The sequence below is a fragment of the Scyliorhinus torazame genome, chromosome X, assembly GCF_047496885.1.
Source record: "Scyliorhinus torazame isolate Kashiwa2021f chromosome X, sScyTor2.1, whole genome shotgun sequence".
In the NCBI taxonomy this organism is placed as follows: domain Eukaryota; kingdom Metazoa; phylum Chordata; class Chondrichthyes; order Carcharhiniformes; family Scyliorhinidae; genus Scyliorhinus; species Scyliorhinus torazame.
In genome coordinates this window covers 8441893-8469043 of record NC_092738.1, presented here as the reverse complement: position 1 = coordinate 8469043, position 27151 = coordinate 8441893, and the positions used below count along the sequence as shown (strand labels likewise).

At 50.9% G+C, this 27151-nt stretch overlaps 1 protein-coding gene across 1 annotated transcript in view; it reads left to right on the top strand.

Annotated features, from left to right (window-relative positions):
* The first annotated feature begins 17395 nt into the window (after positions 1–17395).
* Positions 17396–27151, top strand: part of pou6f1 (POU class 6 homeobox 1) — an 884787-nt gene continuing 875031 nt past the window's right edge. The window contains exon 1 of the mRNA XM_072493696.1: positions 17396–17689. The gene's annotated coding sequence lies outside the window, so the exon portion shown is untranslated. The remainder of the gene's footprint in view (positions 17690–27151) is intronic.

The following is a 27151-nucleotide window of genomic DNA, read 5'->3' as shown; positions in this document are numbered from 1 at the left end:
GGCACGGGCTTGGAGGGCCGAAGGGCCTGTTCCTGTGCTGTACTTTTCTTTGTTCTTTCTTTGTTCTTTGTTATCATCTCTGATTTATTTCCTGCATATCCTGTATCCCCATTTTTATGTAACCAGGCCTATACTTTCCTTGAACCCATTTGCGGCACATTTAATCTGCCGCACTGCACCTGATTTCATTTCTCTATTTCCACTTTTGCTTTATTTTATAGATTTATTTTATAGTGATCTTTAACCCCCCCCCCTAGATCCCTCTCTTCTATCTTCATGCCTCCCCACTCAGGTACTCTGACTTCCAAATCCCTACCCCTATCCTCCACTTCCTGCTTCCTTGCTGTCGTCCCAGGTTTGCCCTCCCTCTGAGATAAGCTTCCCTCTCTGCTTCATTTGGCATCCTCCAAAGGGCTCTTCAAGGCAATCGGGGCTGGCCCATTACAAACAGCAAACCCTAACTGCCCTGTCACACTCTCGCGAAGACTTTCCCACGCAGTGTGCCGGCTGGGGACTAATCTTGAAATCTTCCACTTGACCACCACGGTGCAAACGATTGTCTTGCAAGACGGAAGGCAGACTTACTCCTCAAGTCCAACTCATCCTCCTGGCCCTGTGGACTCTGCCAGTGGGTCAGCTCTGACCTGCCTCACCACATTTCCCTCCAGAATGTCCATTCACTTGTGGAGAACTCCCTTGTAATCCATGAACTTATTGTGGATGATTACACAGACTGAAGAGAAACCTGGCTGGGGGATGATGATACCTTCCCCCTCAATGAGGTCTTTCAGCCTGGCGATAACTTTCACCATTTGCAGTGTCAACACCATTGTGGTGACTGTGTGGAACATATCACCAGATCACACCTTGGCCTGCCCTCCCACTCCTCCGGCATTTCCTCTTCCTTTGAGGATCTCACTCCTCTCAACTCTCATTCAAATTCCTCCTTCTCTGCTGCTCTCACAAGTACAATTAAAATTCTCACCAAATTATCTTCACTGTTTTCCTCCCTGAGCCTCTGCACCGATCGACATCTTATCGTCAATGATTTCACTCTCTATTTCACCTCACCGTGCTCTCTCTCCCTCCTCTGAGTTCACTCTCTATCTCACCTCACCGTGCTCCCTCTCCCTCCTCTGAGTTCACTCTCTATCTCACCTCACCGTGCTCTCTCTCCCTCCTCTGAGTTCACTCTCTATCTCACCTCACCGTGCTCCCTCTCCCTCCTCTGAGTTCACTCTCTATTTCACCTTCCGTGCTCTCTCTCCCTCCTCTGAGTTCACTCTCTATCTCACCTCACCATGCTCCCTCTCCCTCCTCTGAGTTCACTCTCTATTTCACCTCACCGTGCTCTCTCTCCCTCCTCTGAGTTCACTCTCTATCTCACCTCACCGTGCTCTCTCTCCCTCCTCTGAGTTCACTGCTCTCTAATCCTCCTCAAATCTCTCCCTCCATGTAACCGCCCCGACCTATATTCATGGCCACTCCCTTGGCCTTATTATCTCATATGGTCTTGCTACTCCCATTGTTTCAATCACAGACCCTCTCTGATCACTTCCTTGTGTTACTCATTCCCCCCACTCACACCCCCCTCCCCTCCCCACCCCACTCACCCCCCCACTCACCCCCCCTCCCCACCCCACTCACACCCCCCTCCCCTCCCACCCCACTCACCCCCCTCCCCACCCCACTCACCCACCTCCCCCACCCCACTCACACCCCCTCCCCACCACACTCACCCCCCCACTCACCCCCCCCTCCCCACCCCACTCAACCCCTCCCCTCCCCACCCCACTCACCCCCTCCCCACCCACCCCACCCCACTCACACACACTTCCGCCACCCCACTTACCCACCTCCCCCCCACACCACTCACCCCCCTCACCCCACTCACCCCCCTCCCCACCCCACTCACCCCCTCCCCCACCCCACCACCCCCTCCCCACCCCACTCACCCCCTCCCCCACCCCACCACCCCCTCCCCCCACTCCCCCCCTCCCCCCACTCACCCCCCTCCCCACCGCACTCACACCCCCTCCCCCACTCACACCCCCTCCCCCCACTCACACCCCCTCCCCCCCACTCACTCCCCCACACACACCCCCTCCCCACCCCACTCCCCCCTCCCCCCACTCACAACCCCTCCCCCACCCCACTCACACACCCCTCCCCCCCACTCCCCCCCTCCCCCCACTCACACCCCCTCCCCACCGCACTCACCCCCCCTCCCCACCCACCCCACCCCACTCACACACACCTCCGCCACCCCACTTACCCACCTCCCCCCCACACCACTCACCTCCCTCCCCACTCCACTCACCCCCCTCCCCACCCCACTCCCCCCTCCCCCCACTCTCCCCCCTCCCCACCCCACTCCCCCCTCCCCCACTCACACCCCCTCCCCACCCCACTCACATCACCTCCCCCCCACTCCCCCCCTCCCCACCCCCCTCGCCCCTCCCCCTACTCACGCCCCCTCCCGCACCCCACTCACCCCCTCCTCCCCACTCACCCCCTCCCCACCCCACTCCCCCCTCCCCCCACTCACATCCCCACCCCACTCACCCCCCCCTCCCCCCCACTCACCCCCACCCCCCAATCACCCCCTCCCCACCCCCCACTCACCCCCTGCTGCCCTCCCCACTCACCCCCCTCCCCACCCCCCACTCACCCCCTGCTCCCCTTACCCCCCTCCCCACCCCCCCACTCACCCCCTGCTGCCCTCCCCACTCACCCCCCTCCCCACCCCCCCACTCACCCCCTGCTCCGCTCCCCACTCACCCCCCTCCCACCCCCCCCGCTCCCCTTACCCTCCTCCCCACCCCCCCGCTCACCCCCTGCTCCCCTCCCCCTCACCCCCCTCCCCACCCCCCCCACTCACCCCCCTCCCCACCCCCCCACTCACCCCCCTCCCCACCCCCCCGCTCACCCCCTGCTCCCCTCCCCCTCACCCCCCTCCCCACCCACCCCCCCACTCACCCCCCTCCCCACTCACCCCGCTCCCCACCCCCCCCACTCACCCTCCTCCCCACCCCCCCACTCACCCCCTCCCCACCCACCCCCTGCTCCCCTCCCCACTCACCCCCCTCCCCACCCCCCACTCACCCCCTGCTCCCCTCCCCCTCCCCCCCTCCCCACCCCCCCCACTCACCCCCCTCCCCACCCCCCACTCACCCCCTGCTCCCCTCCCCACTCACCCCCTCCCCACCACCCACTCACCCACTGCTCCCCACCCCCCCGTTCCCCTCCCCCTCTTCCCCCTCCCCCCCCCCACTCACCCCCCTCCCCACCCCCCCCACTCACCCCCGGCTCCCCACCGCAATCACCCCCTCCCCACCCCACTCACCGCCCTCCCCACCTCACTCACCCCCCTCCCCACCCCCCCCTCTTCCCCACCCCACCCACCACCCCTCCCCACCCCACTCACCCCCCTCCCCACCCCACTCACACACCCTCCCCACCCCACTCACCCCCCTCCCCACCCCACCCACCCCCCTCCCCACCCCACTCACCGCCCCTCCCCATGCACAAAAACACGGAGAAGGGAATCTAGGAACTCCAGGCTCACTAAATGTTCTAACCCATACGACACTCCCGGGTTGGAGTGATCAACCTTCCGGGATTTCTGCCGAATCCAAGTTACCCGCTAAAGGTGCAGGAACCCGAAATCATCCATAGTTCAGTTCTGTATAAAGTTGGTCAGGTATGGTACCGACAATTCAGACCCAGTTAGGATCTGGTGTGTATTGTGTGTTAATAAATCAAGTTGTTTTGAATCTACACGGTCCGGACTCAATTTTGGTTTATAAAACTGGCGATGAGGATTGTTGCCGATGTTGCTACGCTGTCGGGTGAATCACCTCCCTTACTTTGCCACACCAAGGTTCGACTTTTTTATTTTGGTAACTGCCTGTGGCACACATACCTCCGGTGTGATACAAAACCTCACATATCCTGCAGCTCCTATCACCTTCAAACAGTTGGTGTCGCTGATGGGACAACACTTTAACCCAACACCATCCGTAATTGTGCCGAGATCCCGTTTCAATACAGCAGAAAGGATCCCTGGAGAATCCGCAACCGTGTTTTTGTCCGGATTGCGTAAGGTGGCCAAATTTTGTGAATACGGCACCACCCTTTCAGAATGATGCACTATCAATTACGACGAGACGAGAGTAGAGAGTAATCGAGGCTTTATTACACAGAGATGTGTGGCCTCCTACAGCTGCTGCCGAAATGGCTGCAGCTCGGAGAGCCCACACATTTATACTCCGCCTACTGGGCGGAGCCAGCAGGCAGGGATCTACCCCCGTACCTGTAGTACAGGGGCCTTACCGTAATACCCTCATATGCAGTGCAGTATATACAATATAATACATTCACCCCCTGTTAAAAATGTGTCCAGCAGGGGTGGTGGAAAATTATTTACATTCAGGTTGTCATTAAAATTTCAGAGAAGGTTACACATTCAGACGGTCGGGCGCCTTGATGCATCGTTGAGAGCGCCGCAGTGCTGGTGGCGAGTCAGGCGTCGGCTCGGTTGTCGGTGACTCCGGGAGCGTGTCGACATCCTCTTCACGCCCGGGTGGGACCAAGGGGAGGACGGATTGTCCTGGAGCGGGGGCTGTGGTGGGGTGCGCTGGGGGAAGGGAGGGTGACAGAGGGGGGGGGGGGGGTGGTGTGGGGACCCAGCTGGTGCCAGGTCCCTGAGGGAGACTGTGTCTTGGCGGCCGTCGGGGTACACTACATAGGCGTACTGCGGGTTTGCGTGGAGTAGCTGTACCCTCTCAACCAACGGGTCCGCCTTGTGGAGCCGCACGTGCTTGCGGAGGAGAACGGGTCCTGCCAGCCACATTGGGAGCGACACCCCGGAGGTGGACTTCCTGGGGAAGACAAGGAGACGTTCATGGGGGGTTTCGTTAGTCGCAGTGCACAGGAGCGACCGAATGGAGTGAAGTGCATCGGGGAGGACCTCCTGCCAGCGGGAGGCCGGGAGATTTCTGGACCGTAGGGCCAGCTGGACGGCCCTCCAGACCGTCCCGTTCTCCCGCTCCACCTGCCTGTTTCCCCGGGGGCTGCAGCTGGTCGTCCTGCTCGAGGCAATGCCCCTGTTGAGCAGGTACTGGCGCAGCTCCTCGATCATAAATGAGGATCCCCGGTCGCTGTGGACGTAGGCGGGGAAACCGAACAGAGCGAAGATGGTGTTGAGGGCTTTGACGGTGGCAGACGGGGCATGGGGCGGCGAAGGGGAATCTGGAATATTCGTCGACCACATTGAGAAAATACGTGTGTCGGTCGGTGGAGGGGAGGGGCCCTTTGAAGTCCATGCTGAGGCGTTCAAAGGGGAGGGAGGCCTTGACCAGGTGCGCACGGTCTGGCCGGTAGAAGTGCGGTTTACACTCCGCGCAGACCTGGCAGTCTCTGGTGACAGCCCTGACTTCCTCGATGGAGTAGGGCAGATTGCGGGCCTTTATAAAGTGATAAAAGTGGGTGAACCCTGGGTGACAGAGATCGTCGTGCAGGGTCCGGAGTCGGTCCACTTGTGCGCTGGCACATGAACCTCGGGACAGGGCATCGGGGGGCTCGTTAAGCTTACCGGGGCGATACAAAATCTCGTAATTAAAGGTGGAGAGCTCGATCCTCCACCTCAAGATCTTATCATTTTTGATCTTGCCCCGCTGTGTGTTGTTGAACATGAAGACAACCGACCGTTGGTCTGTGAGGAGAGTGAATCTCCTGCCGGCCAGGTAATGCCTCTAGTGCCGCACAGCTTCAACGAGCTTGGGCCTCCTTTTCGACGGAGGAGTGCCGAATTTCGGAGGTATGGCGGGTGCGGGAAAAGAATGCCACGGGCCTGCCTGCCTGGTTGAGGGTGGCGGCCAGAGCGACGTCTGATGCATCGCTCTCGACTTGGAAGGGGAGGGTGTCGTCGACTGCATGCATCGCGGCCTTGGCGATGTCGGCCTTGATACGGTTGAAGGCCTGGTGAGCCTCGGCCGTCAGTGGGAAACCGGTGGAGTGGATGAGTGGGCGGTCCTTGTCCGCATAGTTAGAGACCCACTGGGCGTAGTACGAAAAGAACCCCAGGCATCGTTTGAGGGACTTGGGGCAGTGGGGGAGGGGGAGTTCCATGAGGGGGCGCATGCGATCGGGGTCGGGCCCTAGCACTCCGTTCTGAACCACATAGCCGAGGATGGCTAATCGGTTCGTGCTGAACACACACTTCTCCTTGTTGTAGGTTAGGTTGAGGAGTTTGGCGGTGTGGAGAAATTTGGAAAAGTTAGCGTCGTGGTCCTGCTGGTCGTGGCCGCAGATGGTGACGTTATCCAGGTACGGGAAAGTGGCCCGCAGTCCGTACCGGTCAACCATTCGGTCCATCTCCCATTGGAAGACCGAGACCCCGTTTGTGACGCCAAAGGGAACCCTAAGGAAATGGTAAAGGCTGCCGTCCGCTTCAAACGTGGTGTACTGGCGGTCCGCCTTACGGATGGGGAGCTGGTGGTAGGCAGATTTCAGGTCCACTGTCGAGAAGACCCGGTACTGTGCAATCTGATTGACCATATCAGATATGCGTGGGAGGGGGTACGCGTCGAGCTGCGTGTACCGATTGATGGTCCGACTGTAGTCAACGACCATCCTGTGTTTCTCCCCCGTTTTCACAACTACCACTTGGGCTCTCCAGGGGCTGTTGCTGGCCTCGATGATACCTTCCCGAAGCAGCCGCTGGACTTCGGACCTGATGAAGGTCCTGTCCTGGGCGCTGTACCGTCTGCTCCTGGTGGCGACGGGTTTGCAATCCGGGGTGAGGTTTGCAAACAGAGAAGGTGGGTGAGACCGTAGACAGTAAGGGGTGGGAGGGGCCCGCCAAATTTCAGGGTTAGGCTCTGGAGGTTGCACTGGAAGTCCAGGCCGAGTAGCAAGGCAGCGCAGAGGTCAGGGAGGACGTAGAGCCGGAAGCCACTGAACTCTATGCCCTGGATGGTGAGGGTGGCGATGCAGTATCCCCGGATCGCCACGGAGTGGGATCCGGAGGCCAGGGAGATTCTTTGGTTAATGGGGTGTACCACAAGGGAGCAGCGCCTTACCGTATCGGGGTGGATGAAGCGCTCAGTGCTCCCGGAGTCCAGAAGGCAGGATATCTCATGCCCGTCGACCTTCACCTTTGTCGACGTGGTCGCGAGGTTGTGCGGTCGGGACTGGTCGATCGTGATGGAGGCGAGACGCGGCTGATCGTCGGCAGTTGCAGGCGATGAGCGGCCCGATGAGGTGCCCGGCGGGCAGGGGTCCTGAGGCGGGGAAGATGGCGGTGCCCACGGGCCGCACGTGTATTGAGGCAGGCAAGATGGCGGCGCCCATGGGCCGCACGTGTCCTGAGGCAGGCAAGATGGCTCCGCCCATTGGTTGTGAGGCAAGCAATATGGCGGCGCCCACGGGCCGCACGTGTTGTGAGGGGAGCAAGATGGCGGCGCCCACGGGCCGCACGTGTTGTGAGGGGAGCAAGATGGCGGCGCCCACTGGCCGCACGCGGGGGGTGCAGGGACAATAGCGGCGACCGAGCGGGCCTGGCACACTGCAGTAAAATGTCCTTTCTTGCCGCAGGCCTTGCAGAGCGCACTCCGCACCGGGCAGCGCTGCCGGGGGTGTTTTGTCTGTCCGCAGAAGTAGCATTTGGGTCCCCCGGGGTTGGTTGGCTGCCGCGCGGCGCAGGCGTGGGGTTGGCTGGGGGCGGTCGCTGATGGGGTCCACGATGGGGTGGCCGCTGGCGGGGTCCACGTTGCCCAGGAGGGGTGGGCCGTGCGGTCGGGGCATAAGCCTGTACATTGTGTGAGGCGACTGTGAGCGAGAGCGCTAGTTTCTTGGTCGCCGCGAGGTCAAGCGTAGCCCCTTCTAAGAGGCGCTGGCGGATGTAGGCCGACCCTATGCCCGTAATGAACGCGTCTCTCATTAGCAGGTTAGAATGTTCAGCGGTCAAAACGGCCTGGCAATCACAGTCTCTCACCCGGGCGAGCAGGGCACGCCAGAAATCTTCCACAGACTCACCGGGAAGTTGGTGCCGCGTGGACAGGAGGTGCCTGGCGTAGATCTTGTTGGTCTGCTGAGCGTAGTTCTCCTTTAGTAGCGCCATGGTCTCAGTGTAGGATCGTCCTGGATGAGGGGAAAGACATCGGAGCTCAGCGTGTACAGAATCTGGAGCTTCTGTGCTTCTGGGATTGGGTCTGTCGCAGACCCGATGTACGCTTCAAAGCGAGCTAGCCAATGTGCGAAGTCCTTTTTGCCGTTGTCTGCTTGAGGATGCAGCTGCAGGCGATCCGGCTTGATGCGGAGATCCATCTTTGTAAAATCTCTGTGTAATAAATTGATGCACTACCAATTACAACGAGACGAGGGTAGAGAGTAATCGAGGCTTTATTACACAGAGATGTGTGGCCTCCTACAGCTGCTGCCGAAATGGCTGCCGTTCGGAGAGCACACACATTTATACTCCGCCTATTGGGCGGAGCCAGCAGGTAGGGATCTACCCCCGTACCTGATGCAACAGTGGTGACTACCACACAGAAATGCCAAGCGGCCGTTTAGTCTGTGGTGTGAATAACGTGGCAACTCAAAAACAATTGCTAACCAACAGGCCGTGGAGATTTCACTTTTCCGGGAAAGCGCTGAGCAGGGCTGCAGGAGATCCAGGGGATGGAAGTAAATGCCCTGGGACCCCCCGGTGATCAACCACCCGCCCTCCCCAGACCGATACCCCGCCCTGGACCGAACGCCGTATAAGTCCAGCCCGTCGGTCAAAGATTGAGTCGTCCCTACAGAAGACCTCCCCGGACTCCATAGAGGGAGAGCCAGGATGTTGTGGTAGGGCACCGAGTGAACCCAAACCACTAGTCAGCCAGAGATCCCGGTGCCCCGGTCATGGCACGTGCCAATCCCGGCCTTGCACTTTCAGTCTGAACGAAACAGAGAAGGAGGAGTGCATGCAACTGAATTGGGTGGCAGCACCCTGAGTGGCCCCATTAAGATAACCGTGCAGGTTAATGGACATCCGACTGCGTGGGTTTCCTCCGGTTTCCTCACACAAGAGTTGTTACCTCGAGATTTGATTTTTCCCACACATTCAAGGCCAGTTTCCAATCTCCCAACCCTCTGGAACCTTCAGGTCATCCAAAAGTCTGCTGCCCAGAGGTCCTACTCACCCATCACCCCTGTGCTCGCTGACCTACAGTGACTCCGTGCGGAGTCTGCATGTTCTCCCCGTGTGTGCGTGGGGTTTGAATGCAATTAAGTTCAAAACCGTGGATTATTTTCCTTATGTTTAGTCTTTAATGTTGAAAAGATTGTACTAGCTATGTCTCCTTACAAGGGGGCAGTTGCAAATGTTTTTGTTTGATAATGATATTGGGACAATTGTAATCCTTGATTTATTTTGAAAAATTCTACTTTTCTCATGTTACATGGGTTTGCCACAATGCTGGGAATCACCACTCATTTTTTTGGGCTTTGCCAGGTGGTTTTCCAGCTGGATGTCCTTCCTGCTGCTAATGCTCCCCATTTATCCGGGTTGGGGACTGGATGTACACTAGCTTGCCTCCGCCAGTGGCTGGATGACGTTCCGTTATGTCTTCGAGTTCACATTCAAGACTCAAAACACTGGAGCTTCAGCAAGTGTAGGGGATGGGCAACAAATCATTTTTAAAAAGCTTTCAGCTCTCCATGTGGTTGGTGGACTATTCCACTGTCACAATGTTATATGATACATGACTGCAACATGAATGTGGCACTCTGGGATATGTATTCACATAACAATCCTTTCCTAGCTTTTTATGATTAATTTCTGAACCCAAATAATGAGTCCATATCCAGCTCATTACTGCGGTGGATTGTTTTTTGAAATCAGCAAAGGAAACCTCAAACAGTGCTTGACACCGAGCTCTGCATCTCTCACTCTCTCCACAGATGCTGCCAGACAGGCTGAGTGTTTCCAGAACAGCAAATAGGATCCCTATGAAGAAGGGAGCCATTTGACCCCTTTGAGTCTGCACTGCCCCTCTAAAAGAGCACCGTACCTAGGCCCACTCCCTGTAACCCCGCACATTGATCATGGCCAATCCACCTAACCTGCGCATTTTAGACTGAAAGTGTCAATGCATCTCTTACTCCACCCAGCTAGTCACATCTAGATTTAAAAAAAATGTATTTATGGGATGTTAAACTGAATATATGGAATGTGGGTGTTGCTCTTTTTAGCCTTAGTTTATTAGCTCTAATTCTGTCACCTTTGCTCACGAGTCGCCAGGTATCTTTCTGATACCGCCACGTGGTTCAAGTCCAAGTAATGATTAATCAGGCAGCACACCGCTTAGTAAAAGTTAAATCAACGATCATTTATTATATACAGCAAGAAATACTTATACAATAATCCTACTTCGAGACTACTACCTACCACTAAAGGCCAATACTTAACTTTGGTGATGGCCCACCAGGTCAAGGAAACGAATGGTCTTTCGAATTGGTTCTGAGCCTGCGTGATTCAAAAAGGCTGGTACGAGTCGATAGTCTGGAGCACCTCTCTGGTAGCGATCGCTGGAGTAAGACTGACTTGTTTTCCTTGTCGAAGGGTCTCGAAGGTTGTGAGCAGGAAGAGAAGGGTCGATCTGAACTTGGCCCCTATTTTTATAGTCCCCAGGGGCTTCCCGCCTCTCGGGGCGGACCTTGACCCTGGTTCCAAGTGATTGGACTTGGTTCCAATCACTGGGTTCGATACGCTCCAATAATGGGGTGATTCCTTGATTGGGGGGTGGTCGTCCACCTTTCTTTGACTCAGCCACTGCTGGCACCGAAAAGTCTGGATCGGCTTTCAATTGCTAATTTGTAGCAATTGTTCCCGGGGATGGCCGATTAAACTGCAGATGGCTGGGTTGATGTGCTGTTAATGGTTGCAGGTATCGGTCTGGGCCGACTTCCCCAGAGCTGAATACACTGTCTTGCCTGCAGCTGTCCGTTTGAGTCCTGTTGGCTGATTTTCCCATCAGCCTCTTTCGTTCGCCATTTTAGATTGGGGTTTGGCCATTTTACTCGGGAATCAGCCATTTTAGGTGGCTACAGGGCGTCACTGGCTTGACTGGAATGTATTACCCATCCTGAGTTCCCCCTTGAGAATGTGGTGGTGCGTCGCTGCAGTCCCTGTGGTGTAGGTACACCCACTGTGCTGTTAGGGAGTTCCAGGTTTTTGACCCAGCGACAGTGAAGGAACGGCCGATATATTTCCAAGTCAGGGTGGTGAGTGATTTGCAGGGGAGCCTCCATGTTGCCATGAATCTGCTACACTTGTCCTTCTAGAGATTGTTGGTTTGGAAGGAGCTGTTGAAGGGGCTTTGGTGGTAGCTTGTACTTGAATTCTGGCTGTATTGAGATGGTATGGCTGTATTGAGATGGTATGGCTGTATTGAGATGGTGAGGTTGTATTGAGATGGTAAGGCTGTATTGAGATGGTAAGGCTGTATTGAGATGGTACGGCTGTATTGCGATGGTAAGGCTGTATTGAGATGGTATGGCTGTATTGAGATGGTATGACTGTATTGAGATGGTACGGCTGTATTGAGATGGTGAGGTTGTATTGAGATGGTATGAGTGTATTGAGATGGTATGGCTGTATTGAGATGATATGACTGTACTGAGATGGTATGAGTGTATTGAGGTGGTACGAGTGTATTGAGATGGTATGGCTGTATTGAGATGGTATGGCTGTATTGAGATGGTGAGGTTGTATTGAGATGGTATGAGTGTATTGAGATGGTATGGCTGTATTGAGATGGTATGGCTGTATTGAGATGGTCTGGCTGTATTGAGATGGTATGGCTGTATTGAGATGGTATGGCTGTATTGAGATGGTATGGCTGTATTGAGATGGTATGGCTGTATTGAGATGGCATGGCTGTATTGAGATGGCATGGCTGAATTGAGATGGTGAGGCTGTATTGAGATGGTATGGCTGTATTGAGATGGTATGGCTGTATTGAGATGGCATGGCTGTATTGAGATGGCATGGCTGAATTGAGATGGTGAGGCTGTATTGAGATGGTATGGCTGTATTGAGATGGTATGAGTGTATTGAGATGGTCTGGCTGTATTGAGATGGTATGGCTGTATTGAGATGGTATGAGTGTATTGAGATGGTATGAGTGTATTGAGATGGTATGACTGTATTGAGATGGTATGGCTGTATTGAGATGGTATGAGTGTATTGAGATGGTATGGCTGTATTGAGATGGTATGAGTGTATTGAGATGGTATGAGTGTATTGAGATGGTATGGCTGTATTGAGATGGTACGAGTGTATTGAGATGGTATGAGTGTATTGAGATGGTATGGCTGTATTGAGATGGTATGGCTGTATTGAGATGGTATGGCCGTATTGAGATGGTATGGCTGTATTGAGATGGTATGGCTGTATTGAGATGGTGAGGCTGTATTGAGATGGTATGGCTGTATTGAGATGGTATGGCTGTATTGAGATGGTACGAGTGTATTGAGATGGTCTGGCTGTATTGAGATGGTCTGGCTGTATTGAGATGGTATGAGTGTATTGAGATGGTATGAGTGTATTGAGATGGTCTGGCTGTATTGAGATGGTATGGCTGTATTGAGATGGTATGAGTGTATTGAGATGGTATGGCTGTATTGAGATGGTATGGCTGTATTGAGATGGTATGAGTGTATTGAGATGGTATGGCTGTATTGAGATGGTATGGATGTATTGAGATGGTATGAGTGTATTGAGATGGTATGGCTGTATTGAGATGGTACGAGTGTATTGAGATGGTATGGCTGTATTGAGATGGTATGGCTGTATTGAGATGGTATGAGTGTATTGAGATGGTATGGCTGTATTGAGATGGTATGAGTGTATTGAGATGGTATGAGCGTATTGAGATGGTACGGCTGTATTGAGATGGTATGGCTGTATTGAGATGGTATGAGTGTATTGAGATGGTATGGCTGTATTGAGATGGTATGGCTGTATTGAGATGGTGAGGCTGTATTGAGATGGTGAGGCTGTATTGAGATGGTATGGCTGTATTGAGATGGTACGAGTGTATTGAGATGGTCTGGCTGTATTGAGATGGTATGAGTGTATTGAGATGGTATGAGTGTATTGAGATGGTCTGGCTGTATTGAGATGGTATGGCTGTATTGAGATGGTATGAGTGTATTGAGATGGTATGAGTGTATTGAGATGGTATGGCTGTATTGAGATGGTATGAGTGTATTGAGATGGTATGGCTGTATTGAGATGGTATGAGTGTATTGAGATGGTATGAGTGTATTGAGATGGTATGGCTGTATTGAGATGGTACGAGTGTATTGAGATGGTACGAGTGTATTGAGATGGTATGGCTGTATTGAGATGGTATGGCTGTATTGAGATGGTATGAGTGTATTGAGATGGTATGGCTGTATTGAGATGGTACGAGTGTATTGAGATGGTATGGCTGTATTGAGATGGTATGGCTGTATTGAGATGGTACGAGTGTATTGAGATGGTATGGCTGTATTGAGATGGTATGGCTGTATTGAGATGGTACGAGTGTATTGAGATGGTATGGCTGTATTGAGATGGTATGGCTGTATTGAGATGGTATGGCTGTATTGAGATGGTATGGCTGTATTGAGATGGTATGGCTGTATTGAGATGGTGAGGCTGTATTGAGATGGTATGGCTGTATTGAGATGGTACGAGTGTATTGAGATGGTCTGGCTGTATTGAGATGGTATGGCTGTATTGAGATGGTATGAGTGTATTGAGATGGTATGGCTGTATTGAGATGGCATGGCTGTATTGAGATGGTACGGCTGTATTGAGATGGTATGGCTGTATTGAGATGGTATGGCTGTATTGAGATGGTATGGCTGTATTGAGATGGTATGAGTGTATTGAGATGGTATGGCTGTATTGAGATGGTATGGCTGTATTGAGATGGTGAGGCTGTATTGAGATGGTGAGGCTGTATTGAGATGGTATGGCTGTATTGAGATGGTATGGCTGTATTGAGATGGTACGAGTGTATTGAGATGGTCTGGCTGTATTGAGATGGTATGAGTGTATTGAGATGGTATGAGTGTATTGAGATGGTATGAGTGTATTGAGATGGTCTGGCTGTATTGAGATGGTATGGCTGTATTGAGATGGTATGAGTGTATTGAGATGGTATGGCTGTATTGAGATGGTATGAGTGTATTGAGATGGTATGGCTGTATTGAGATGGTATGAGTGTATTGAGATGGTATGAGTGTATTGAGATGGTATGAGTGTATTGAGATGGTATGAGTGTATTGAGATGGTATGGCTGTATTGAGATGGTACGAGTGTATTGAGATGGTATGGCTGTATTGAGATGGTATGGCTGTATTGAGATGGTATGAGTGTATTGAGATGGTATGGCTGTATTGAGATGGTACGAGTGTATTGAGATGGTAAGGCTGTATTGAGATGGTATGGCTGTATTGAGATGGTACGAGTGTATTGAGATGGTATGGCTGTATTGAGATGGTAAGGCTGTATTGAGATGGTACAGCTGTATTGAGATGGTATGGCTGTATTGAGATGGTATGGCTGTATTGAGATGGTATGGCTGTATTGAGATGGTGAGGCTGTATTGAGATGGTATGGCTGTATTGAGATGGTACGAGTGTATTGAGATGGTCTGGCTGTATTGAGATGGTATGGCTGTATTGAGATGGTATGTGTGTATTGAGATGGTATGAGTGTATTGAGATGGTATGGCTGTATTGAGATGGTATGGCTGTATTGAGATGGTATGGGTGTATTGAGATGGTATGAGTGTATTGAGATGGTATGATAGAATTTTATAGAATTTACAGTGCAGAAGGAGGCCATTCGGCCCATCGAGTCTGCACCGGCCCTTGGAAAGAGCACCCTACCCAAAGTCCACACCTCCACCCTATCCCCATAACCCAGTAACCCCACCCAACACTAAGGGCAATTTATCATGGCCAACCCACCTAACCTGCACATCTTTGGACTGTGGGAGGAAACTGGAGCACCCGGAGAAAACCCACGCACACACGGGGAGGATGTGCAGACTCCGCACAGACAGTGACCCAAGCCGGAATCGAACCTGGGACCCTGGAGCTGTGAAGCAATTGTGCTATCCACAATGCTACCGTGCTGTATTGAGTGTATTGAGATGGTACGGCTGTATTGAGATGGTATGGCAGTATTGAGATCGTATGAGTGTATTGAGATGGAGTGAAAGATTATATTGAGACGGTGTGGTTGTATTGAGATAGAGTGCGAGATTGTATCAGGATGGTATGGCTGTATTGAGATGGTATGGCAGTATTGAGATTGTATGAGTGTATTGAGATGGAGTGAAAGATTATATTGAGATGGTGTGGTTGTATTGAGATAGAGTGCGAGATTGTATTAGGATGGTGAGGCTGTATTGAGATGGTATGGCTGTATTGAGATTGTATAGCTGTATTGAGATGGTATGAGTGTATTGAGATAGTACGGCTATATTGAGATGGTACGGCTGTATTGAGATGATGCGAGTGTATTGATATGGTATGGCTGTATTAGACCATAGAACTGTACAGCATAGTACAGGCTCTTCGGCCCACAATGTTGTGCCGAACTAGTCTGAAACTAAGATCAAATGAACCTCCTCCCAATCATTCTAGTGCACTGCATATGCCTATCCAATAACCGCTTGAAAGTTCCTAAAGTGTCCGACTCCACTATCATAGCTGTTTCACGCCCCAACCACTCTCTGAGTAAAGAACCTACCTCTGACATCCCTCGTATATCTTCCACCATGAACCTTACAGGTATGCCCCCTTGTAACAGCTACATCCACCTGAGGAAAAAGTCACTGAACGTCCACTCTATCTATCCCTCTCATTATTGAGAAGGAGTGAGAGATTGTATTGATGGTTTGCAGAGATGGAGTGAGGGATTGTATTGATGGTTTGCAGAGATGGAGTGAGGGATTGTATTGATGGTTTGCAGAGATGGAGTGAGGGATTGTATTGATGGTTTGCAGAGATGGAGTGAGGGATTGTATTGATGGTTTGCAGAGATGGAGTGAGGGATTGTATTGATGGTTTGCAGAGATGGAGTGAGGGATTGTATTGATGGTTTGCAGAGATGGAGTGAGGGATTGTATTGATGGTTTGCAGAGATGGAGTGAGGGATTGTATTGATGGTTTGCAGAGATGGAGTGAGGGATTGTATTGATGGTTTGCAGAGATGGAGTGAGGGATTGTATTGATGGTTTGCAGAGATGGAGTGAGGGATTATCATAGAATTTACAGTGCAGAGATTGATGGTTTGCAGAGATGGAGTGAGGGATTGTATTGATGGTTTGCAGAGATGGGGTGAGGGATTGTATTGATGGTTTGTAGAGATGGAGTGAGATTGTATTGATGGTTTGCAGAGATGGAGTGAGATTGTATTGATGGTTTGCAGAGATGGAGTGAGGGATTGTATTGATGGTTTGCAGAGATGGAGTGAGGGATTGTATTGATGGTTTGCAGAGATGGAGTGAGGGATTGTATTGATGGTTTGCAGAGATGGAGTGAGGGATTGTATTGATGGTTTGCAGAGATGGAGTGAGGGATTGTATTGATGGTTTGCAGAGATGGAGTGAGGGATTGTATTGATGGTTTGCAGAGATGGAGTGAGGGATTGTATTGATGGTTTGCAGAGATGGAGTGAGGGATTGTATTGATGGTTTGCAGAGATGGAGTGAGGGATTGTATTGATGGTTTGCAGAGATGGAGTGAGGGATTGTATTGATGGTTTGCAGAGATGGAGTGAGGGATTATCATAGAATTTACAGTGCAGAGATTGATGGTTTGCAGAGATGGAGTGAGGGATTGTATTGATGGTTTGCAGAGATGGGGTGAGGGATTGTATTGATGGTTTGCAGAGATGGAGTGAGATTGTATTGATGGTTTGCAGAGATGGAGTGAGATTGTATTGATGGTTTGCAGAGATGGAGTGAGGGATTGTATTGATGGTTTGCAGAGATGGAGTGAGGGATTGTATTGATGGTTTGCAGAGATGGAGTGAGGGATTGTATTGATGGTTTGCAGAGATGGAGTGAGGGATTGTATTGATGGTTTGCAGAGATGGAGTGAGGGATTGTATTGATGGTTTGCAGAGATGGGGTGAGGGATTGTATTGATGGTTTGCAGAGATGGAGTGAGATTGTATTGATGGTTTGCAGAGATGGAGTGAGATTGTATTGATGGTTTGCAGAGACAGTGGGAGGGCCTCGGGGATGGTGGGGTGCCCCTTTAAGAAGGAAAGTGCGCCACCTGCCGCCGCGGCGCTGAAAGGCAGAAGCAACATCGCTGCCGCTGCACACTCGCCTTTGCATAAATTATGTTCATAACGTAGTTGGTTAACGAGCAATGTTTATCGAATCGATGTCCCTTCTTTTGAATGGCAAAGAAAAGCTGGGCGAGGCAAAATGTTCCGTTCAAGAGTTGAGAGGCGCCAAACGTTTGCAGAAAAAGTGAAGAAATAAAAAAAAAAGATTTTTTTTTTCTCCAAGGATTTTGCAAATAAGCGATGCAAATAATCCTCCGTTGTTTTTTTTTTAAACTGGACTTTTAAAAAGAGCGAGTTGTGAGCGGATTGTGAGGTAACGGTTGCAGAGTGAGGGTAAGTAGATGCAGGTGAAGCTGGGTGGAGCTGTGTGAGGGCAGCGCCTTTTCCTCCTCTCTGTCTCCACTCGGCAGCTCCACTCCTTCATTCGGATTTGTTCCGCCATTAGCATAATTTATAAATTTATAAATTTATGGGCACCGAGGAGAAGCGGCGCCGATTCCGCGGGCAGCGGCCGCTGGACGGCTTCCGGTGCAGCCGGAGCGCGCGCCCAAACCGTCTCCCCCTTTTCATCCAGTCACTAAAATCAAATCCAACAAAATAGAAAATTATACAACCCTCCATTAAAAAACAAAACAAGTGAGCGACGGCGCATGCGTGACTAACGGTCCTCATTCCCCCCTCCATCATCAACCCGTTCACAGTCTTCAACTGAGCCCAAACCAGTCGTTTTGCATCTTTTGCATTTTCAGGGGTTGGGTGCAGTGGCCATTTATTGTTTCAACTAAAGCAGCTTTGAAGTGCTGGATGAGAAGTTTGTTTCTCAGGATGTGGACATGCTGCTGCTGCAGGAATACACCAGGGACAGACAGACCGAGAGGGGGACATCTCACTCTCCCACAGGCCAAAGATGTGCAGGTTAGGTGGATTGGCCGTGTTTTATTGTCCCTTTAGTGTCCAAAGATGTGCAGGTTAGGTGGATTGGCCGTGTTTTATTGTCCCTTTAGTGTCCAAAGATGTGCAGGTTAGGTGGATTGGCCGTGTTTTATTGTCCCTTTAGTGTCCAAAGATGTACAGGTTAGGTGGATTGGCCGTGTTAAATTGTCCCTTAGTGTCCAAAGATGAGCAGGTTAGGTGGATTGGCCATGTTAAATTGTCCCTTAGTGTCCAAAGATGTGCAGGTTAGGTGGATTGGCCGTGTTAAATTGCCCCTTAGTGTCCAAAGATGTGCAGGTTAGGTGGATTGGCCATGATAAATTGTCCCTTAGTGTCCAAAGATGTGCAGGTTAGGTGAATTGGCCATGTTAAATTGCCCCTTAGTGTCCAAAGATGTGCAGGTTAGGTGGATTGCCCATGATAAATTGCCCCTTAGTGTCCAAAGATGTGCAGGTTAGGTGGATTGGCCGTGTTAAATTGTCCCTTAGTGTCCAAAGATGTGCAGGTTAGGTGAATTGGCCATGTTAAATTGCCCCTTAGTGTCCAAAGATGTGTAGGTTAGGTGGATTGGCCATGATAAATTGCCCCTTAGTGTCCAAAGATGTGCAGGTTAGGTGGATTGGCCATGATAAATTGTCCCTTAGTGTCCAAAGATGTGCAGGTTAGGTGGATTGGCCGTGTTAAATTGTCCCTTAGTGTCCAGGGATGTGCAGGTTAGGTGGATTGGCCATGATAAATTGTCCCTTAGTGTCCAAAGATGTGCAGGTTAGGTGGATTGGCCGTGATAAATTGCCCCTTAGTGTCCAAAGATGTACAGGTCAGGTAGATTGGCCATGATAAATTGTCCCTTAGTGTCCAAAGATGTGCAGGGTAGGTGGATTGGCCGTGTTAAATTGTCCCTTAGTGTCCAAAGATGTACAGGTCAGGTAGATTGGCCGTGATAAATTGCCCCTTAGTGTCCAAAGATGTACAGGTTAGGTGGATTGGCCATGTTAAATTGTCCCTTAGTGCCCAAAGATGTACAGGTTAGGTGGATTGGCCATGTTAAATTGTCCCTTAGTGTCCAAAGATGTGCAGGTTAGGTGGATTGGCCATGATAAATTGCCCTTGGTGTTGGGTGGAGGTGTTGAGTTTGGGTGGGGTGCTCTTTCCAAGAGCCGGTGCAGACTCAATGGGCCGAATGGCCTCCTTCTGCACTGTAAATTCAATGATAATCTATGATTAATCTAGGACAAAGGTTCGGCACAACATCGTGGGCCGAAGGGCCTGTTCTGTGCTGTATTTTCTATGTTCTATGTTCTCATCATCAATATCCACTCACTTTGGGGAGACATGAGGAATATTGGCTGGAATTTTCCAACCGTTGGGATTTACTTCCCCCTCCCCTGCCAGCACACCTTTGCCAACGGGCTTCCCGGTACCATGGCGATGGTTACAATGGGAAATCCCGTTGACAAGCAGCGAGAAAATCAAATCCCAACACCAGTGAATGGCGACCAGCCATGAAACACAGCTGCGGGACCGCAGAATCCAGCCCCAAAAAGTTAAAAGTCACTTATAGAAATATTTTATCAGCCCCACACTGTACGATCTGGTATAATAGATTTTGAGAAAGGTACGGCAATAATCACACGTCATTTTAATCTACAGATTGACACAGGTTAGCACTGCTGCCTCACAGCGCCAGGGACCCATGTTGAATTCCAACCTCAGGTGACTGTGTAGAGTTTGCACATTCTCCTCGTGTCTACATGGGTTTCCTCCGGGTGCTCCAGTTTCCTCCCACACTCCCAAAATGTGCAGATTAGGTGGATTGCCCATGATCAATTTCCCATTGGTGTCCAAAGTTTACATCAGGTTATGCGGTTGCAGGGCAGTGGGCACAGGTGTGTGCTCTTTCAGACGATCGGCTCACACTCGATGGGCCGAATGTCGTCCTCCTGCACTGTAGGGATTCTATGATTGGACAAATCAGATTTGATTGAATTTTACATTCCGTTTTTGGGAGAAAGGAAAAAGTGGCTGGAACTTTCCAGCCCTAGCATGGTAGCTTCGCCACAGCAGAATCGCCAAGCTATTCAAATGTCCATTGACTTCGGTGGTACCACAGGATCCTGCTGGCAGGAGGGTCTAAAACGTTCCAGGGGATCAGCCATGATCTCATTGAATGGTGGAGCAAGCTTGAGGGGCCTGATGGCCTACTCCTGCTCCTAGTTCTTATGTTCTTCCGGGGTTGTGCGTCAATGGAGCACTCTTCCACAGAGTGGTAGAAGCAGAATCAATGAATATTTTCAAGGCTGAGGCAGATTTATTCCCTTGTTAATCAAGAATCTCAGGTTATCGGGCAGAGTAAAGGTGTTGAAGCCACATTCAGATCTTATTGAATGGCAGAACAGGCTCGATGGGCCAAATGATTCTAAATTGTCTGTTTGTCAATACTAATTGATAATAGGGCCATGGATGTGGAAATTTACACCATGAAAAGGTCAACCTGTCGTTTTGTTATTCGTTTATGGGAGATGAGCGTCGCAGGCTGGGCCAGCATTGAATGCCCATCCCTAATTGCCCTTGAGGGGGCAGTTAATAGTCAACCACATTGCTGTGAGTCTGGAGTCACATGTAGGCCAGACCAGGGACGGCAGATTTCCTTCCCTAAAGGGCATTCGTGAACCAGGTGGGTTTTTACGACAATTGACAATGGTTTCATGGTCATCACCAGACTTTTAATTCCAGATTTTTATTGAATTCAAATTTCACCATCTGCAGTGGCGGGATTTGAACCTGGGGTCTCAGAGCATTACTCTGGGTCTCAGGTTTGCTAGTCCAGTGACAATACCACTCCGCCACCGCCTCCCTCATGCACTAGAACTAAACAATAGTTTCCCAGTAATACCAAGAGAAAAATGAGGGTGGGACTTGGGTAAGTGCAGGATTCCTTTTGGATGAAGTCTCAGAGGACTGGAGAAAAGGCAATGTTGTTCCTTTGTTTAAGAAGGATAGCAAGGATAACCCAGGAAATTATAGATCGGTGAGCCTTACCTTAATGGTAGGGAAATTACTGGAGAGGATTCTTCGAGACAGGATTTACTCCCATTTGGAAGCAAATGGATGTATTAGTGAGAGGCAGCATGGTTTTGTGAAAAGGAGGTTGTATCTCACTAATTTGATTGAGTTATTCGAGGAAGTGACAAAGATGATTGATGAGGGTAGGGCAGTGGATGTTGTCTATATGGACTTCAGGAAGGCCTTTGGCAAGGTCCCTCATGGCAGACTGGTACAGAAGGTGAAAGCACGGGATCAGAGGTGAGCTGGCAAGGTGGATACAGAACTCGCTATGTCATAGAAGGCAGAGAGTAGCAATGGAAGGATGCTTTTCTGAATGGAGGGCTGTGACTGGGACCGTTGCTGCTCGTAGTATATATAAATGATTTGGAGGAAAATGTAACTCGTCCGATTAGTAAATTTGCGGACGACACAAAAATTGGTGGAATTGTGGATAGCGATGAGGACTGTCAGAGGATACAGCAGGATTTAGATCATTTAGAGACTTGGGCGGAGGGATGGCAGATGGAGTATAATCCAGACAAATATGAGGTAATGCATTTTGGAAGGTCTAATGCAGGTAGGGAATATACAGTGAATGGTAGAACCCTCAACAGTATTGACAGTCAGAGGGATCTGGATGTACAGTCCACAGGTCACTGAAAGGGGCAATACAGGTGGAGAAGGTAGTCAAGAAGGCATACGGCATGCTTGCCTTCATTGGCCGGGGCATTGAGTATAAAAATTGGCAAGTCATGTTGCAGCTGTATAGAACCTTGGTTAGGCCGCACTTGGAGTATAGTGTTCAATTCTGGTCGCCACACTACCAGAAGGATGTGGAGGCTTTAGAGAGGGTGCAGAAGAGATTTACCAGGATGTTAGAGTCATAGGTAAAGTCATCGATGTTCACAGGATGGAAACAGGACCCTCAGCCCTGCTTGTCCATGCCGCCCAGTTTCTATCACTAAGCTAGTTGCACTTGCCCACATTTGGCAATATCCCTCTATACCCACCCTGCCCATGTAGCTGTCTGACTGCTTTTTTAAAAAAAGAAATATTTTATTGAGGTATTATTTTGGCATTGTGACAGCAGCCATATAAACAATGTACATAAAAATACAAACATAGTGCAAATACCACCTCCCTCCCCCACAGGTCCCACCATTAATTAACCTCCTAACTACACTAACCCAACCCCCCTTCTGCTGATGATTAATTCTCTGTGAAGAAGTCGATGAATGGTTGCCACCTCCGGGCGAACCCTGACAGTGACCCTCTCATGGCAAACTTAATTTTCTCCAGGCAGAGAAAGCCAGCCATGTCCGATAGCCACGTGTCTGACTTTGGGGGCCTTGAGTCCCTCCATGCTAGTAATATCCGCCTCCGGGCTACCAGGGAAGCAAAGGCCAGAACGCTAATTGCTTTTTTAAAGACAGAATTGTACCTGCCTCTACCACTGCCTCTGGCAGCTCGTTCCTGATGCTCACCACCCTCTTTGTGAAAAAATTTCCCCTCTGGTCTCTTTTGTATCTCTCCCCGCTCACTTTAAACCCTCTAGTTCTAGACTCCTCTACCTTTGGGAAAAGATGTCAACTATCTACCTTATCTATGCTCCTCATTATTTTATAGCCCTCTATAAGATCACCCCTCAGCCTCCTGCGCTCCAGGGAAAGAAGTCCCAGACTAATCCCAGTTCGGGGCATACACGTTCACTAATACCACCGCCTCCCCTTGCAATTTGCCACTCACCATCACGTATCTGCCCCCACTATCCGCCACTATAGTCTTTGCCTCAAACATTACCCGCTTCCCCACTAGTATGGCCACCCCCCTGTTTTTTGCGTCTAGCCCCGAATGAAACACCTGCCCCACCCATCCTTTGCGTAGTCTGACCTGGTCTATCAGCTTCAGATGCGTCTCCTGAAGCATAACCACATCTGCCTTAAGTTTCTTTAGGTGTGCGAGTACCCGTGCCCTCTTAATCGGCCCATTCAGCCCTCTCACATTCCACGTGATCAACCGGGTTGGGGGGCTCTTTACGCCCCCCCCCCCCCCCCCCCCCCCCCCCCCCCGACGACTAGCCATCTCCTTTTCCAATCCAGCTCCTCACCCGGTTCCCACGTAGCCGTATCTCCCCCAAGCGGCGCCCCCCCCGCCCCGACCATACCAGCTCCCCCTTCTCCCCAGCAGCAGCAACCCAGTTAACCCCCCCCCCGCTAGATCCCAAACTAGCGTAATTGCACCCCCCATGTTGCTCCCAGAAGTCAGCAAACTCTGGCCGACCTCGGCTTCCCCCCGTGCCCTCGGCTCATACTGTGCAAGGCCCCCTCCTTCCTGCTTCCCTGTTCCCACCGTGATTACCATAGCGCGGGAACAAAGCCTGCGCTTCCCTTTTGGCCCTGCCCCCAATGGCTGGCGCCCTCAGCTCCTCATCCTCCCTCCCCACGACATGGGGAAGAGAAAAAAGTTACAGGGTCGCAGGATTAACAACTTGGGAAGTCATCTCTTCCCTCTTTCCCCCCCCCCTTCATCCCACATATTCGCCCCCCCCCCCCCCCCCCCCACTTTGTCCCAAACGTTCTTTTTATGGCCCGCTCACTCCAGTTTCTCCTCGACAATAAATGTCCACGCCTCTTCTGCCGTTTCGAAGTAGTGGTGTTTCCCTTGATGTGTGACCCACAGTCTTGCCGGTTGCAGCATTCCAAATTTAATCTTCCGTTTGTGCAGCACCGCCTTGGCCCGATTAAAGCTTGCCCTCCTTCTCGCCACCTCCGCACTCCAATCTTGATATACGCGGATCACCGCGTTCTCCCACCTACTGCTCCGAGTTTTCTTTGCCCATCTGAGGACCATCTCTCTGTCCTTATATCGGAGAAATCTCACCACTATGGCTCGAGGAATTTCTCCAGCCCTCGGTCTTCGCGCCATAACTCGATAGGCTCCCTCCACCTCCAGCGGACCCGTCGGGGCCTCCGATCCCATTAACGAGTGCATCATCGTGCTCACATATGTCCCGACGTCCGCCCCTTCTACACCTTCGGGAAGACCAAGAATCCTTAAATTCTTCCTCCTCGCATTATTCTCCAGCACCTCCAGCCTTTCCACACACCTTTTGTGTTGTGCCTCGTGCATCTCCGTTTTCACCACCAGGCCCTGTATGTCGTCCTCATTCTCAGCAGCCTTTGCCTTCACGACCCGAAGCTCCTGTTCCTGGGTCTTTTGCTCCTCCTTTAGCCCCTCAATCGCTTGTAATATCGGGGCCAACAGCTCCTTCTTCATCTCCTTTTTGAGTTCTTCCACGCAACGCCGCAGGAACTCTTGTTGGTCAGGGCCCCATATTAAACTGCCTCCTTCCGACGCCATCTTGCTTTGTGCCTGCCTTCCTGGCCGCTGCTCTAGAGGATCCACCGCAATCCGGCCACCTTCCTCTCTTTTTTCCATCCGTGTCCAGGGGGGATTCCCTTCTGGATTACAGCACAGTGTTTTTTGCCGTTAAAATTGCCGTTGGGGCTCCTATTAAGAGCCCAAAAGTCCGTTCCACCGGGAGCTGCCGAAACGTGCGACTTAGCTGGTCATCGCCGCACCCGGAAGTCCCTGCCTCCCTCCCTTCTTAAACAGCGGTGTTAAATTGGCTACTTTCCAGTCCTGTCTCCAGTGATTCCTGAAAGATCATCACCAATGCCTTCACAATCTCCTCGGCTATCTCTTTTAGAACCCTGGGGTGTAGTCCATCCGGTCCAGGTGATTTATCCACCTTTAGACCTTTGAGTTTCCCCAGAACCTCCTCCTTAGTAATGGTCACTGCACTCACCTCTGCCCCCTGGTTCTGCTGGAGCTCTGGCATCCTACCATTAACGGAGTGCCCTGCCCTGATTTGATCTACCAGAATGCATCACCTCACATTTATCCAAATTAAACTCCATCTGCCATTCATCAGCCCACTGGCCCAATTGGTCAAAGTCCTGTTGCAATCTTATATGACCTTCTTCACTATCCAATATCAAACCAATCTTGGTCACCTGCAAACTTACTAACCATGCCTCTGACATTTTCATCCAAATAATTTATATGAGTAACAAATAACAGTGGACCTAGCACTGATCCCTGAGGCACACCGCTGGTCACAGGCCTCCTGTTTGAAATACAACCCTCCACAACCACCCTTTGGCTTCGGTCACCAAGCCAATTTTGTATCCAATTGGCTACCTCGCCCTGGATTCCGTGAGATTTAACCTTTTGCAGCAACCTACCATGCAGTACCTTGTCAAAGGCCTTGCTAAAGTCCATGTAGACAATGTCAATCGCACTGCCCTCATCCACCTTCTTGGTTACCCCTTCAAAAAACTCAAGCAAATTTGTGAGACATTCTGACTGCCCTAATTAGCCCCTCCCTGTCAAAATGCCTGTCGATCCTGTCCCTCAGAATACCTTCTAACAATTTACCCACTACAGAAGTAAGGCTCATTGGTCTGTAGTTCTCAGGCTTATCCCTACAGCCCTTCTTAAATGAGGGCACAACATTTGCTACCCTCCAATCTTCAGGCACCTCTCCTGTGGCCGTCGATGAATCAAATATCTCAGCTAGAGGACCGGCAATTTCCACCCTAGTCTCCCATAACGTCCTGGGATACATTTCAGCAGGTCCCGGGGATTTATAAAGATAAGATAAATTAGCTGATTGTCACAAGTGGGCTTCAATGAAATTACTGTGAAAAGTTCCTAGTCGCCACATTCCGGCGCCTGTTCGGGGAGGCTGGTACGGGAATTGAACCCGCGCTACTGGCCTTGTTCTGCATTACACGCCCGCTGTGCTAAACCAGCCCCTTTATCTTGATCTGCTTTAATACCTCCAGCACCTCCTTCTCTGTAATATGTATACTCCTCAAGATATCACTTTTTATTTCTCCAATTTCCCTAACATTTGTGCTTTTCTCAACAGTAAATACTAACAAGAAATATTCATTTAGGACCTCTCCCATCCTGTGTGGATCCACACATAGATGACCTTGTTTATCCTTAAGAGGCCCAACCCTCTCCCTAGTCACTTACTAACCATGCCTTTATGTATTTGTAAAAGTTCCTTTGCCGTATCTGCCAAAGCAATCTCATGTCCCCTTTTTGCCTTCCTGATTTCTCTCTTAACTCAACTCTGACAACCTCTCTACTCTTCAAGGGATCCACTCGATCCCAGCTGCCGATGCATGTCACATGCCTCTTTCTTCCTTTTGACCATGGCCTCAATATCCCGAGTTATCCAGGGTTCCCTCCTCAGGAATGTGCTCACCCTGAACCCTAATTAACACCTTTTTGAAAGCCTCCCATTTACCAGCTGTCCCCTTGCCAGTAAACAGACTGCCCCAATCAACTTTTGAATGTTCCCGCCTCATACATTCAAAATTGTCCTTGCCCCAATTTAGAACTTTAACTTTTGGCCAGAATTATCATTCTCCATCGCTATCTTAAAATTAATGGAATTATGGTCACTGGAACCAAAGTGATTCCTCACTAACACTTCTGTCACCTGCCCTTCCTTATTCCCCAAGAGGAGGTCAGGTTTTGCCCCCCTCTCTTGTCGGGCCATCCACGTATTGAATGAGGAATTCTTCCTGAATACACTCGACAAATTTCTCTCCATCCAAACCCCCAGTGCTATGGTTGTCCCAGTTAATGTTGGGAAAGTTAATGTCCCCTGCTATTACCACCCTATTTTTCCGGCAGCTATCTGTAATCTCCGTACATATTTGCTCCTCGATTTCCTGCTGACTATTTGGGGGCCTATAGTACAATCCTATCAAAGTGATCTCGCCCTTCTTATTTTCC